The sequence below is a fragment of the Portunus trituberculatus genome, chromosome 47 (genome assembly GCF_017591435.1).
Source record: "Portunus trituberculatus isolate SZX2019 chromosome 47, ASM1759143v1, whole genome shotgun sequence".
NCBI classification, from domain to species: Eukaryota; Metazoa; Arthropoda; class Malacostraca; order Decapoda; family Portunidae; genus Portunus; species Portunus trituberculatus.
This window is the reverse complement of record NC_059301.1, coordinates 10758049-10773536: the sequence shown is the minus strand read 5'-3', so window position 1 is coordinate 10773536 and position 15488 is coordinate 10758049. Positions and strand designations below refer to the sequence as shown.

At 43.1% G+C, this 15488-nt stretch overlaps 1 protein-coding gene and 1 pseudogene across 1 annotated transcript in view; one reads left to right on the top strand and one right to left on the bottom strand.

The window, feature by feature from the left end:
- LOC123498141 (coiled-coil domain-containing protein 170-like) overlaps positions 1-15488 on the top strand; it is a 72828-nt gene that overhangs the window by 924 nt on the left and 56416 nt on the right. The window lies entirely within an intron of this gene.
- The window catches only part of LOC123498142, a 39547-nt pseudogene continuing 30630 nt past the window's right edge, over positions 6572-15488 (bottom strand).

Below are 15488 nucleotides of genomic sequence, written 5' to 3'. Positions count from 1 at the left end.
GGGAAAATAAAGGAAAGGGGGTTGAGATAATACAATTATTTTGAAGAAGGATAATGAGGAAATGAAAATTGTTGGTGTCTACTTAAGTACAAGTTGCTAGAAAAGATTGCCTTGTCTTATAAAAAGTTTAACTACTCACCCGTGTTTATCTTGACTTTACGGAGTTTTATTTACTTTCTTTTCATTACAGAACAAATAATTAGTCCACAAACTAATTTATATTCAATAAATAAACACGAAATTCACTGAAAATCACCACATCTCTTGCTTGGGAGATGTACGTGGCATTAATAAGTGAGCAGTGTGAGGTGTAATGCACTAAGTCTTGTACTCAGGCAGATACGTACGAGTTAAATAATACAGCAGTGTTCAGGGTGGAAGGAAAGTTTTCATGTTATGTAAAGTAAACCGTGTACGTACACACTAGAGAGAGAGAGAGAGAGAGAGAGAGAGAGAGAGAGAGAGAGAGAGAGAGACTGAGACCAAAGACAGTGACAGACAGACATAAAAAGAGAAACAGACCGAGGAAAGACAGACAGGCCAGTATAAACACAAAACAATAGGAGAGAGAGAGAGAGAGAGAGAGAGAGAGAGAGAGAGAGAGAGAGAGAGAGAGAGAGAGAGAGAGATGAGCACTGAGCCGAAAGGAAGGAAACAGATGAGGACAGTCGGCGAAGCAAGGCTGTATCAGAGTGAAGGATGTGACGCGTGAAGCTGAGGACTGACATCTGGTGGTACTCATCTCCTGTGTGGCGGAGGAAGGAATAGGATTACAGGAAGTGGAGAAACAGATGATTACCAAGAAAAGTACTTACACTAATACCGTTGGCGGATGTGTGTGTCGATGTGTTGTTTTTGTGTTGAGTCTTTTGTCGGTAACTCTGTATGTGTTCCCGCATCAACAGACCCTCAGTGTAGAGCCCAGTCCAGTCCTGTCCAGTTCAGTCCAACTAGCGAATATTTGTTAATACGTACAACCTCATACAGTTTGCTATTTCAATTCATTCCAGTTAAGTGCAGTGTCGTCCATTCCATCACAGTTAATGTCTAGATAACACAAGAATCCTTCACGTATAACAGGAAGAGAGAAAACTTTTGCTCAGTTATCTCGAACATGGCACAGTTCACCAATTTCCTCCAGTCCAGTTTCACGCAGTTTGTTCCTTGATAACCTAAGAGACACACCTTTCCGTTCACCTCACTCAGTAAAAGGAAAAGGCTGGACATTTTATTTCTTCTTATCTCCTCTCATTTGACAAATAGTCCGGCTCAGTTATGTATTTCCTTTATAATCCGGGAAATATACATCTCGTTAGCCTAAGTGAGTGAAGAACATGGGAGGAGTAGAGGTTATTTGTCACTCATTATCTTTGGTTCAGTCCACTACAATCTTTAATAACGCAACACTAACGTACAATTTAGCTTTATAAAGAAAGGGAAAAAAAATAGGACATTGTTTCTTTTTTTTTCAGTATTTACTCTTACTTTACAAATAGCCCAGTTTAGTCTAACCCAGCACACTCAAGAAGAAAAATCATTAACTTCGGTGAATAAATGGAAAAAACGGAGATATATAGTTTTTTCTCACAGTTCTCCCTGCCACGTGACAAAATTCAGCTTAACCAAACCGTGTCAAGTTAGTGTGTTAGTGACTCAACACACGCACCATTCCTTAACACCAATCAATGAATAAAGTAAAAAAAAAAAGGAAGGTATATCTCTCCGCCACTCTGCCATCTGCGGTCAGCCACTCAGACTCTCGCTACCACACACTCCTGCGCCCACTCTTCTCTATCGATCTGCGAGAGTCGCCTTGACCACGCTCCGCCAGCCGCCCGTCGCTTTGTTTACCGCTACAGACTAGTAGTGGCTGAAGACTCAAGGTTCCTGTGGGCTGTGCTGTCAGTCCTCACCGCTCGCCTCGCAAACTGCCACTCTTTACCTCCATTACCCAACTTGCTTCATCTCATCACTCATTAACTCGCTCTAAGTTTCTGGCTTCACCTCACTCATCACCGTTTTTATTCTGTCCTAACCCACTGTAATATTCAAGACAGATTAATGCGTCTCTTTTATATGTACGAGTGTAAGTGTGTCTATATTATAAAAAAAAAAAACGCGATGCAATGTGATATTAATGTACCAAACTCGGTAATTCCCCCAACCGCGGCAGTTTATGCATTTCATTAATCTCCATTCATTCGCCAGGAAGCAGCGTCACAATTACGTAAAAAGCGGCGTTAGTATTGATTATTATTTATCATATATCTCATTACGCACAAAAAAAAAGATGAAAAAAGTGACTGGTTTAACACGCGGGACGGCAGCGACGAGATGATTGATACAAGTAGAGGAGAGAAAGTGAGTGAGAGAGAGAAAGAAGAGCCTCCACTTAACCTAATTACCGGAAGACTTAATGAAGAGACGACGATGCAATAACGTGATAGAATGATGACGAAGGACCCAATAAAAACGAAGAGGAGGAGCTGGTGGTGGTGGTGGTGGCGGTGGTGGTGATGGTGGTGGTGGGGGCGTAATGTGATCACGGAGGCCGATCTTATTACAACACAATAGGCACACTTGTCCCTCTCCGTGCACAGATGGCGCGTGTGTGTGTGTGTGTGTGTGTGTGTGTGTGTGTGTGTGTGTGTGTGTGTGTGTGCGTGTGCGTGTGCGTGTGAGTGCGTGCGCTGACTTGTGTTGGCGTAAGGTTCCTTATAAAAAAGAAGGACATTTATCTAGTTTTCTAAAGCTCTCAACCATTATAATTTGACATTTAGTACTGGCATTTATTTCTGGTTGACCACACGCTACATACGCCAAAAAAAAACTTGGTGTGTAAGAATCGCCAGTGTTATGCAAAGTAAGTTGGTGAATGCATAGATAGATCAATGAATAAATTATACACGTCAAAGGCGATGCGGGGACACACCACCACATCGCGGCCACCACAATACGGCGCCGAGACAAACACACCAAAACAATTAGGAAAATATGGAAAGAAAAGTACCCATATGGAAAAACCAGAGGGAGCGAAGTAAGAGGAGGGAAGCGCCATTAGTGACAATGAATGAAAGGGGGGGAGCTTATGGGAATGGAGAGGGAGAGCGAACGAGCCGCCACTTCAAATCAAATTACGTATAATGAGAGCATAATGACAGTGAGCCGCCCGCTGGCTGGCACCGCACGATGGCACGCGAGGAGGCGCGGCGGCAGAGGCACTGAGGAACAAGGAAAACAAATATAATGATTAATTAAGAATATGGACGAGGAGTGTTGACGGACAAACTGAGGACGTACAAGAAAAGAAGTGGAAGTATTACAAATGTTGACGAACAAACAGACGGACATTCACCCACAAAAATTCTTATAAATGCCTCAAATTCCCACATTATTTTATTCATGTGTTATAATCTTTAATATAAGACCGAATAGGATATCTGGTTTATAATCTCAAACACTTCACCGTCTTATCCCTAATACTCTCAACAAGTTATGATGAGTAAACTGTATTCCCATTGTCAAGAGTATTTTATTTTCATGATTCTGGTGATAGGTTAGCAAGAATTCTGCCTCTGAATTATGAATGTGGGAATAAAAAGACAAAAATCACGGATAAGAGCTGGACAATTCATCACTGTGGCCTTTGAAAACTGCCCTGATGAGAGAAAGAGAAAAAAAAATGACGAAGAGTGTCAGAATACAAGACCTGAGTGAATTTCAGAGCAAACATTGATGAGTGTGTGAATGTGAAAGACAGCGGGTAACGAGAGGGAACTCTGAGAGGCACTGGTGTTCATTAACGCAAAGCCACAACACTCGCCTCCCTTATACAAGCAACAGACTGACTGGTGTGGTGTTTTCATACAGTATTGCCACCTCGGTTCAAAACGGCAGCTTATATCCGTGACTAGTTATGTACATATAATTTGTCATCCGCGTCAGATGCTTGGCCTGGCGGTCTGTAAATGAGTGCAGGTATTAATTTGCGTGGCGGTAATGGTGGTGGTGGTGGTGGTGATTACAGAAGCAGTGCTCGCCATATTCATCTCCTCTCTGGTGTTATTGATATCGTTCCTTGTAATTTCATATTGGTAAGAGCTTCAGAGAGAGAGAGAGAGAGAGAGAGAGAGAGAGAACTATCTTTCCTTCGCTGTGATGTATGGGATTGGAGGAAACACCTGCAGATATAAGAGAGGAAGAGAGGAAACACACACACACACACACACACACACACACACACACACACACACACACACACACACACACACAAATACACAGAACGTTTCATTCCGCCTGTTTTTAGTCTCGTCTTCCTCGCGGTGCAGTCATGCAAAAACTCGTATATTTTGTGACCACCACGCTGCAAACTTTTATCATTTATATTTCAACTGATTGTGGTGACGGCCGTGCATTCTGTTGCATAACATATTTGCTACAATATTGGCCGGTTACCTATTTCATGTGCGTTTTTATTCCCGGTAAAATTCACAATATTTCGAGGCAGAACACGGTGGAGTTTCATTGCATACGTCGCTCGTGAATACTCTCTCTCTCTCTCTCTCTCTCTCTCTCTCTCTCTCTCTCTCTCTCTCTCTCTCTCTCAACTGCGGTGCGTGTTGCTTTGCTCCGTGTGTGTGTGTGTGTGTGTGTGTGTGTGTGTGTGTGTGTGTGTGTGTGTTTTCCTGGATGTTGCGCGGCGGCGGTGCGGCTGGCCAGAGTTCCGGATTACGTAAGGGTGAAAGAAAAGAAAAAAAAGTGGAGTTTGTGTGATAGATACAATGAAAAATGGGAAGGAAAATATGTACAGTACAACGTGTCTTCTCTCTCTCTCTCTCTCTCTCTCTCTCTCTCTCTCTCTCTCTCTCTCTCTCTCTCTCTCTCTCTCTCTCTCTCTCTCTCTCTCTCTCTCTCTTCTCTCTTTCTGTCTCTGTCTGTCCTGTTTGTGTGTCCGTCTGTCCTAGTCTTTCTCTCTCTCTCTCTCTCTCTCTCTCTCTCTCTCTCTCTCTCTCTCTCTCTCTCTCTCTCTCTCTCTCTCTCTCTCTCTCTCTCTCTCTCTCTCTCTCTCTCTCTCTGCTTTCACACACACACACACACACACACACACACATAATCACATACACGTAGTAGTAGAAGTAGGAGGAGGAGGAGGAGGAGTAGGAGGAGAAGGAGGAAGAGGAGGAGGAGGACGATGAGGAGGAGGAGGAGGAGGAGGAGGAGGAGGAGGAGGAGGAGGAGGAGGAGGAGGAGGAGGAGGAGGAGGAGGAGGAGGAGGAATCCCACAACCAAGCGAGCAGAGAGCATCGAGCAGCAACAGTCTGTATTGATTTCCTTCGGATCAAATAAACAGTGGACCGTTCATGATTACAGCTCCGCGTCCATTTGCATAACATAATGCTGCAACAATTCCTCTTCCACACACCAGGCGATATACGGCGGGAGGCGCGTCTGATGCTGGGATATGCTATAATTGTGACATGCAGCTGAGGTGTGTGTGTGTGTGTGTGTGTGTGTGTGTGTGTGTGTGTGTGTGTGTGTGTATGGTGCTGGGAATATCCATGGTCTTTATTATTTGGTCTGCGAATTTTAGGTTTATAAATTCTCTGGTGTTTTGTGAGATGTTTCGTGAGTGTGTAGTGTGTTTGTGTTGTGTGTGTGGTAGATTGTACATGTCCATCTAACGTTCTAATGCAAGAGTTGATTAGTGTTTTCAATCCTTCACCCCTTTCACTGGTAAACTCTTCATGGATCTCTCTACCTCGTTTCTTCTTTTTTTTTATTTATTCCGTGTTCCTCCTACCAGTGGAAAAATGATGAACTAAATAAGCAAACTTTTTAAACTTTCTCTTGAAATTTGGGAGCGATCAAGCTTTTTATTTTATTTTCATCAATTTTCATGCATTTGGTCAGCTTCTGTAACACACACACACACACACACACACACACACGCCCGGTAGCTCAGTGGTTAGAGCGCTGGCTTCACAAGCCAGAGGACTGGGGTTCGATTCCCCGGCCGGGTGGAGATATTTGGGTGTGTCTCCTTTCACGTGTAGCCCCTGTTCACCTAGCAGTGAGTAGGTACGGAATGTAAATCGAGGAGTTGTGACCTTGTTGTCCCGGTGTGTGGTGTGTGCCTGGTCTCAGGCCTATAATGAGCTCTGAGCTCGTTCCGTAGGGTAACGTCTGGCTGTCTCGTCAGAGACTGCAGCAGATCAAACAGTGAAACACACACACACACACACACACAAAGAACTATAAACTAGCAGTGGGTTTAATCAAAGGGAGAGAAAAGAAGAGCAACTTAGAGGAATACGAGCATATCCCAAGACAACAAGTCACAGAACTACCAAAATTAATATTAAACAAATAAATAACCCATAAATAAGGCACTATGGAAATTCATGGAAGCTTGGATGATGGAAACAAAAGTGTGGATAGAGTGATGTTCTCTTGGCCATCAACAGGTATGTGAAGGAAAGGAAAGTTTAGTGGGGAGTATAGAGCAGGATGGAGCAGAGAGGGATAGGAATGGGTGGGGTAGAGAGCGATGTGGGTTGAAGGTATTGGTATTTCAGTTGTGGACCAGCGGGCAGTGATCGTCGGACAGATGCTCCATAAATTCTTGCGGCAGACCGAGCAGTGAGGAACGAGTGACACCTGCGATGGGAGAGGCGACGGGGTGGTGACGGGATATTGACGGGATGACTGCGGTAGAGAAAGAGTGAGAGAGTGAGAGTGACAGAGAGAGAGAGAGAGAGAGAGAGAGAGAGAGAGAGAGAGAGAGAGAGAGAGAGAGAGAGAGAGAGAGAGACAGAGAGAGAGAGAGAGAGGGTTATTGTAAACGAATGTAGCGAGTAATAATGACGGTGGTGGTGGTTGTGGTGATGGATGTGGTGGTAGTAATGGGGTGGTGGTGTTGATGTTGGGTGGTGATGGTGTCGTTGGTGGTGATGGTGTTGCTGCTTTGGGATTATTTTGCTGAAGATAGATCGTAATTATGGTGATGTTGGTGGTGGAGATGATTGTGGTAGTGATAGTTGCAGGTGATAGTGATGGTGATAGTGGTGAAGGCAGTGACGATGCTGATGGAAGCTGATAAAGATGATGACAATGGTGGAGATGGTTAAGGATAATGATGGTGGTGATGGTAATGGTGATGGTGGTGGTGGTGGTAGCTAACGTAATGTGGAAACCTACAGTGACTTTGGTTGTGATTGAAGAGGAAGAGGAGGAGGAAGTGGTGGTGGTGGTGGTGGTGGTGGAGCGCCACGGCGGTAGGAGTGTGGCGGGTAGGTGGGGACTGAGACAGGTGGGGGGAGTGGGAGTTGGAGGGAGGCAGTGGGGAGTGAGAGCTGCGCCATAAATCTGGTGTAATCAGGAGGCAACAAGGCGTGGCGGGACCATCACAGGGGCGCCCCGAGGCCCTCCCACGCCGCGCACCGACACCCTTTGTTCCTCGCCCGCTTCATTAACTACCACACTCACGCTATTTTCTCGCCTCCTCGCGCCCCGGCCCTTACCACCTGCTGCCGGCCCGTCACATCCACCTGCTGTTGCTCTGCCCTGCCCACCTGTCTGCTGCATTGTACTGCCTGTCCCCTACCTGCTCTATAGTCTCACATACGCCGCCTAATTCTGCTGCCATCTGCACCAGCCTTATCCCAGCTCATAAATCCAACCTGAAATACTCACACTGCTTCCCGGGTTCTCTCTCTGGTCTGCGTCCCTCACGCCTGTGTTTCTGGCTCGTGTAGCTTGTCTCCCTTTACTTACTGCTCCTGAGCCGCGCCACACACTCCCTTATGAATATATTTGCCCCACATCTTTCTTTACGTTGCTCATTTTCATCACTTTCACTGCTAGATTTTTCCCCCGTTATCAGCTACCATTTTTTAGATTTTTTTTTACTCCACTGCAACTTCTTAAATAGTTTTGTAGCTTAGAGAAGAAAGTAAATCTCCAATTGTTTATAATTTTTTCTTTCTGTCAGTGTATTGTTCCATAGTGGTGAGAAGTTTAAAGAACGATCATAACAATGAAAAGACTACATCATGTCAAGATTGTCGTGTTGATAAGGGAGTAATGAGGAGGTGCTACTCTACTCATACTCTGTCAATTCTTACTTGTCACGTTGTCTATTTGCCTGATCGCTCGCTCACCTTTCCCTCGCGGTTAGTATTTGTTTGACAAGATAATCCCATCGCAGCCCGCCTCGTCACTTTTGTCATCCTCATGTTTTTTCATTGTTTTCTTGTTTCTGTGTACTTAATTACTTAAGTATTTACCTGTATTTGACTGGTACCGGCAAAAGAAGGAATTTTCATTATGATAATGTAAAGAAAATGTGATTTAGAAAAACCGACGTCATTAAAGAATCATTACATTTATATATTTATTCGTCTTACTCGTTTTCAGCCATTAAAAAAGATGTAGCTCAGAAGCATTCATTAAACGTAAAAAAACAAAACTTGTGGCATTCCTGTGGGAGTCGAAACACTACAAACCACAAATGAAAGCAGCAGGCGTGACCACAGTGATTGAGAACAGCGAGTGGAAAATTTAATCCAAATGTTCCTAATGCACTTATAATTCCTCTATTGAAATTTGTGGAGATTGTGTGAGGTTGTAACAAACACTCGCTTTGGCCGGAGGGCTTCCTGAGCAGTGAAGGGCCGCCAGCAGTGGAGAGGGGGGCACTGCTCGCTTCAGAATGATCAAGTTTAGTTCAGCAACACTTGTGCTCCACTGCAATGGTATTGGATTCATTGCTTTGTGTAAGGAACATTAACTTGATTCACGTGCCCATGGAGGATTTTAGACGGTAGTGCTTGGCAGGATTAAGTGTGATCTCAACTAAGGACGAGAGCACATATTACCACCGCTTGGTCTTCACTCTATTGACCAAACATTGCAAACTTTCCACAATGGTGTACCGATTCACGACGCTCTCGTGCGCTAAACATCTCTTCCTCAAACGTAATTGGTCTCTACAGAACAGTAAGCTCAAAAACACTTATTAACTTGGTTTCACGGGCATATTAATGGTGCTCATTTATCAGACTTGCCGCTAGTGGGAGGAGACGCGGTCAGCCGGGTGGTGGTGCTGCGACACAACGATGCCATCAGGCTACAGCGATGGCGTGCTGAATAAATCACTGTTGGGACAAGAATAAAACATATGAAACGATCTGCGACGAAGCACCGAGCCTCGCTGTACCTATTGGTACTACAGACTCTTGTGTTCAGGGCAGGAGTGCCACTTCATCAGGCCGTAACTTTCACCGCACCTGTTTACGGCTCTTTCCAATTAATCGTATTGAAGGCAAATCTTTCGCTAGTTTGTTTAAATACTAACATGTACTAGAAAGGAAACAGTAATGGGGGATATCACTAATTCCAGTTGCACTTCCCAGCGATACCATAATATTTCAAAGGAATTTTATCTACTGCCTATGGTGTATGTTCAGATATTCTCCTATCACTTACCGAGATAGTAAAATAACTCAAGTATATTTAATTGTGTATCAACGACAGAAATCCTTTAATAGTAGAATTAATGTTATATACAGAAGGGTGTCTTTTATAATACCTATATTCTCCGGACAAAAATAAGTTTGTTTCTCAGTTGATAAATCCAAAGGCAGTATCATTTTCGTAACTTAGAAATTAGTCTGATAATGAAAGTGTCTCTTGCCATTTAAACAATAACATAACCGAGAGACGTTTTTGTCGGCATGGAGACCTAACGGTGTTTGCTGATGGACTGTGGCCACAGTGACGAGGGTTTTATTTTCTTTTTAAGTGTGAAGGCATATCATGTTCGGGGACATTGTAATAAACCATGCTCTATATGATTATGTATCAAGAAATAACAGCTGTGGTACAGTGGAACCATGTGTGCTTTGGAGTCCGAGGGGTCTCCAAGCGCACGGGTTCGAATCCTGTCCACGGTCCGAGTGTAGGTTAGGCTTCCTCACTCGGGGCAACGGTTTCCTAGCGGGTGGGCTTTGAGATAGGAGGTACCCCCCAAAACTATCCCCTTTAGCCCATAAACTCCGTGAAAAGTCCACGTGGTATAAATAAAAAAAAAACAGTAAAATAAAAAAATATTGGAAGGAATAAAACCACGGAAAATCAATAGCTACATCGTAATATAGTGTTTCGAGATGTCTACTCTGTGCTGCAAGACGATGCTGACCAACTTCTGAATGAAGCTAGCCGCCGGACACTGAAAAGTTGACCGCTCGCGGTTTGACCAAATGATTATATCATTCAGAAGTAGATAACAAAAACTTTGTGTAGTCCCAAGACAGTTGCGATCAATGAATGCATCACTAGAGCCTTGGTCATCGGTCGAGTCCTATTCCACAGTGTCTGTTTTGTGATTTCCTGAGTATTTTGATAGTTTGTGAAAATTTAATCCTTTTGCAAGCAATTTATCTCACGTTGAAACCAATTAACCTGATTCCATAATACTCTAAGGCAGCACATCACATCTGCACTGAAAAAAAGTTTGAATGTAAACTGAAACAAATGTTTCCGGTCTTGTGGCACTCTGCTATTGGAAACTTAACCTATCGAGCAGTAGTTTACATGAGCCGCCCACCACCACCATTCCACCTTTACTTATGGTTCACAACTTAGTCCAAGCTGACCGCGCTCCACCCGCCTTTCTTGAGTAAATTCCCTGATTCCGTCACTGCCACAACACTGCACCTCAGCCAGCACCGCCACTCTAGCGGGCTGCCTCTCCTGTGTGTAGTCAAGACAAGCAATCTCGTAGTTTTTTTTATTACTTTTACTTGGAAGCAGTTCAGTTGTACAAGGTTCCACTCAAGCTGTTCATTCTCTCTCTCTCTCTCTCTCTCTCTCTCTCTCTCTCTCTCTCTCTCTCTCTCTCTCTCTCTCTCTCTCTCTCTCTCTCTCTCTCTCTCTCTCTCTCTCTCTCTCTCTCTCTCTCTCTCTCTCTCTCTCTCTCTCAATAATAATAATAATAATAATAATAATAATAATAATAATAATAATAATAATAATAATAATAATAATAATAATAATAGTAATAATAAAAGTTTAATAATACGCCAGTTGAAAAGAGAAAGACACGGTATGGAAAACTGAGAGAAAACTACAGTGGTCAGAGTTACACTAAATCCGATAAAACAGTGTGTGTAGGTGTGTAGGGGCCTGGGGCGTTGGGGCGGTGTTGTGTCTGTGCATTTAGTACCATTTGATTTAACATTCTTGATCACCTACATTTTTGGGGGCGGAACACTGTAAGACACTGCACGTTACCCCCAAAAGCTCTCTCTATCAGTGGTACGTGGAGCGGATGTGAGTGTTGTGTACCATTCCCTAACCCCTTCAATACTGGGACACATTTTCACCCTGAGATTTGTGTACAATTAGAATTATTTTATCTATATTAGGAACGGTCAATGGGGTCAGAATATTAGTGGCTATAGTCTTCAGTATTTTAATCCCGGCATGAATTTCTGAAGCTGTATAAAATCACCAAATAGTAAGCAGAAATTATATGTAATTGCGTCATAGTACTGAAGGGGTTAATTAAGCTTCTTCACTGCGTCTCTCTGTCATCATCTGTGATTCTAAGGCCCGGATTTATGAAGCTCCTTGCTCTCTCACCACGATTACTTTCAAAGGCCACAGAGATGATGAGCCACAATATCAAGACTGCTTTTACTGTCAATACCGTAGAAATCTTGTTCATATGATACTAGAACCGAAAAACAAAAAACCTTAGAAACCTGTGTAACCTCAAGTAGAGCTTTTTTTTTTATTATGGACTGAAGCGTACAGTCGTAAAGGAGAAATTCACCAGTGGTTGTCCGAAATTGTGATCTTCTTAAATCAATGATAACATTAGTCGTGAAATTTTCATGGCTTTGTGTAGTAAATAAAAGAAAGGGAGAAATAGTGTACACAATGCGTGGATCGATCCGCTAGATGATTTGATACATTTTTCAGGCGCGTGACTTTTTTAGAGTGAGGATTTGTGTTGCAGGCAGTGCCACTCCAGCCTCGAGTCTGGCTAACAGTGGCAATAATGACAGTGATGGTAGTAGCAGTAGTGATAATGTTGATAATACCAATGATAGTAGTAGTGGTAATAGTAATAATAGAAATAATAATAATAATAATAATAATAATAGTAAAAATAACGGTAATAGTAATACTGCTAATACTAATAATAATTATAATAACAATGACATTATTTTTTTTTTTTTGTAGCCCTTTTCCACTACCCTCTTAAAAAGTACACATAAAAGGATAAACTGGTATTGAGAGCTTAACCTGAAGAGCTGCACTGAAAATAAAAAGTAAAATGAAAAATGCTGAATAAAAATGTTATATATTCCTTTACAAAAAGAAAAAAAGAAAAAAAAAACATACATGAGGAAAGTAGGTGTATGGCTTGATGTTGGGTGATGTGCTTCTTGACATGCACTAGCTCCTTGATGACATGACCAGCTGAGGAATGATAACCTCGAGTGCCACCAATGAGATTAACCTCTTCAGTACTGAGACGCATTTTTACCTTGAGTTTTGGGTGTGATTCGACCATTTTATTGACATCAGGAAGGGTCTATGAAGGTCAGAAGATTAATAGCCAGTGTCTTCACTACCTTAACTCCCACGTAAGTTTCTGAAGTTGTATTAAATCACCAAATAACAAGTAGAATGAATATGAAAACGTGTCCTTGTACTGAATGGGTTAAATGAGAAAGTATGTCTGACATTTGCTTTCCCTTTCATATCCACTTGATCATGACAAATCGAGAGTACTAAAGGATAAGTTTCCCACGCCCACCCTTCCCTCCCTTCACTCTCCCTTCCTTTCCATCTCTTACCCAAACCTTCCTTCTCTCATCCCCATCTTCCGCCTGCCTTCTTTCCCTCCCTGCTTCTTCCTCCACTTTACCGCTCCATATCGTTCACTCCACACTTCTGTCCTCCTCATGTCTTTCTTCTCTGCCTCTTCCTCTCTTTCCTTCCACTCTCTTTCTCTTCGCTCTCTCCTCTCCCTCTCCCCAGCCCAGGCCGCCACCCACCAACTCTTTTTTCTAAGCCTCTCAAGAGACTTCTCCAAGCTCTTCTCCTCGTTGAGAGAAAGAGAGAACAAAAACGGTGAGGAAAAGTACAGAGAGAGAGAGAGAAAGAGAAAAAAAAATCTTCGTTTTCTATCTTCGTCTTTAGAATTATCCTGCCTCTTCCCTTCTCTCCAAATCGTCTCCCCTCTTCTAGTCATGTAGTAAGTGGGCGGAACAAGCAAAGGGAACGCCTCTACTCGCTTGGAACAAAGTCTTCTTATTTGCAAACCATCATCGGAAGCCAAAATAATCCCTAGACATCCGGGTGTGATTCTCGCCTTTCTGCTGCGTGGGAAGGAACAGACTGACGTATGGCCGTGTATTGTCAAGCATTTCAGCGTTTTATTTCAGTCACCTTCACTCTCCAAATGAAGGCATTGGGGGTTATTGTGAATGTATTGGCAGTTTACGAGTGTGAGCAACGTTTTTACTTTTGGTGTTTCTATAATTTTGAAATGTAATCAAAGTATCAAAATATCAGTTCATTCATCTACTCGTATCCATCTGACATAGCTCTCCAAACAGCTCTTCCATCATTCTTAGCGACATTCAGTTATCACACTCCTCTACAATCTCAAGTGGAAAGTTCGTATTTCTTCTCCCCAAAACACCTTTTTTGAAATTTGATGCCCTAGTATGTCGTTTCCGTCAGTATTCATCCTCTTAAACCAAGTGGACCGAAGGCTTTTTGTATCCTGAATGTCACACTAATGCTTATCTTGATAACTCTGCCGTCAACTAATTGGTTACTTTCTCCCCAATCCATACTGTGGCAGTACTCGTGCCAGCGCAAACTTTTAATCTCTTTAGTATTAAAAAAAAAGTATAAGTATAGCAGAACGCATTTTCATATTCATTCTGGTTACTATTTTGGCGATTTTATACAGCTTCAGAATCATATGTTGTGATTACTGTAGGTCTAATAAAGACTACGGGCCTTAATCTGTTGGACCCTTCCTAATGCAAACAGAATCGTCAAATCATAACCGAAAATCAAGGTAAAAAAGTGTCTCGGTATTGAAGGGGTCAAGAAGGGTTTAGAGTGACGGGCGTGTTTATCAAGTGAAGAGCAGCTAGGTACGAGGGATGGAATGACAGGAGGATTCTGCCTTGGAATAATTAGGACTTGAGGACGAGTCATTTTTTATGTGGAAGATGTAACGAATGAAGAGAGAAACAATATGGGAATTTTGTGCCTCGAGTTAAAGTGTGTGGGTATGTGTGTGTGTGTATTTGTGTGTGCATGTGCAACTGCCTACTATATCTTGTAGGAGAAAATAAGAAACAATTAATTGAGCATATACAAACAGAATTTCAGAAGACCAAACAGACGTATAGACACAAGAAAAGCAGGCGGACAATCCACTATAACAGCAGAGACAGACACACAGACAAACCAAGAGACGGAATGACAGACAGACAGACAGGCGGACAGACAGACAGACAGACAGCTAAGAACAAAGCCGGATCAGCGCCACTCCTCCAATATGAACACATTAAGTGAAATCCAACCCACCAATTCCTTTCTTCGGCGCCCCTGCTCCCCTCCCCGTCCTCCGCGGCCCCTGGGGAAGTATCATCCCTTAATGCCATTTTCCTCGACTCGCGCGTCCTTGGGGGCGGCACAAGTGCATTTTATAATGAGGAATTAAATGAACAGATTGACAAGGAGAAGGCCATATGTGCTTCCCGAGACGCACATGGGGCCGCGCCGCCGCCACCTCCCTCAAGCCTTTTGATGTCGACTTCGCTTCTCATCCCGGAGTCAAGTTAGGGAAAAAAGAAATCCCAGTCGGAACAGCTGAGGCGAGAGAGAGAGAGAGAGAGAGAGAGAGAGAGAGAGAGAGAGAGAGAGAGAGAGAGAGAGAGAGAGAGAGAGAGAGAGAGAGAGAGAGAGAGAGAGAGAGAGAGAGAGAGAGAGAGAGAGAGAGAGAAAATGATTTAGTCAAGTCAAGCATTAGAGGTTTGTGGCTGAAACTGTTCGCATTAGATCGGTAAGGATGACTTGCATATAGTGTGTGTGTGTGTGTGTGTGTGTGTGTGTGTGTGTGTGTGTGTGTGTGTGTGTGTGTGTGTGGTTTGTTTTTGTTGACATAATATGATAAAGAGAGAGAGAGTTATTGAGCATGTCAGGTCACATATGACTCTCTCTCTCTCTCTCTCTCTCTCTCTCTCTCTCTCTCTCTCTCTCTCTCTCTCTCTGGATGAAATAGGAAACTGAACTCATCTTTTAAAGATTCAAGTGTGTAGATCCGCGTGTCTGCTTTGAGTTTTCGTCTTAATTTATTCTCTGTATCCTGTGCTGTGACTCACTCAAGGGCAACATGTATCGCTAATAGTAAAGAAATAAAAGAAAGACCATAATTTAATAACGACCCA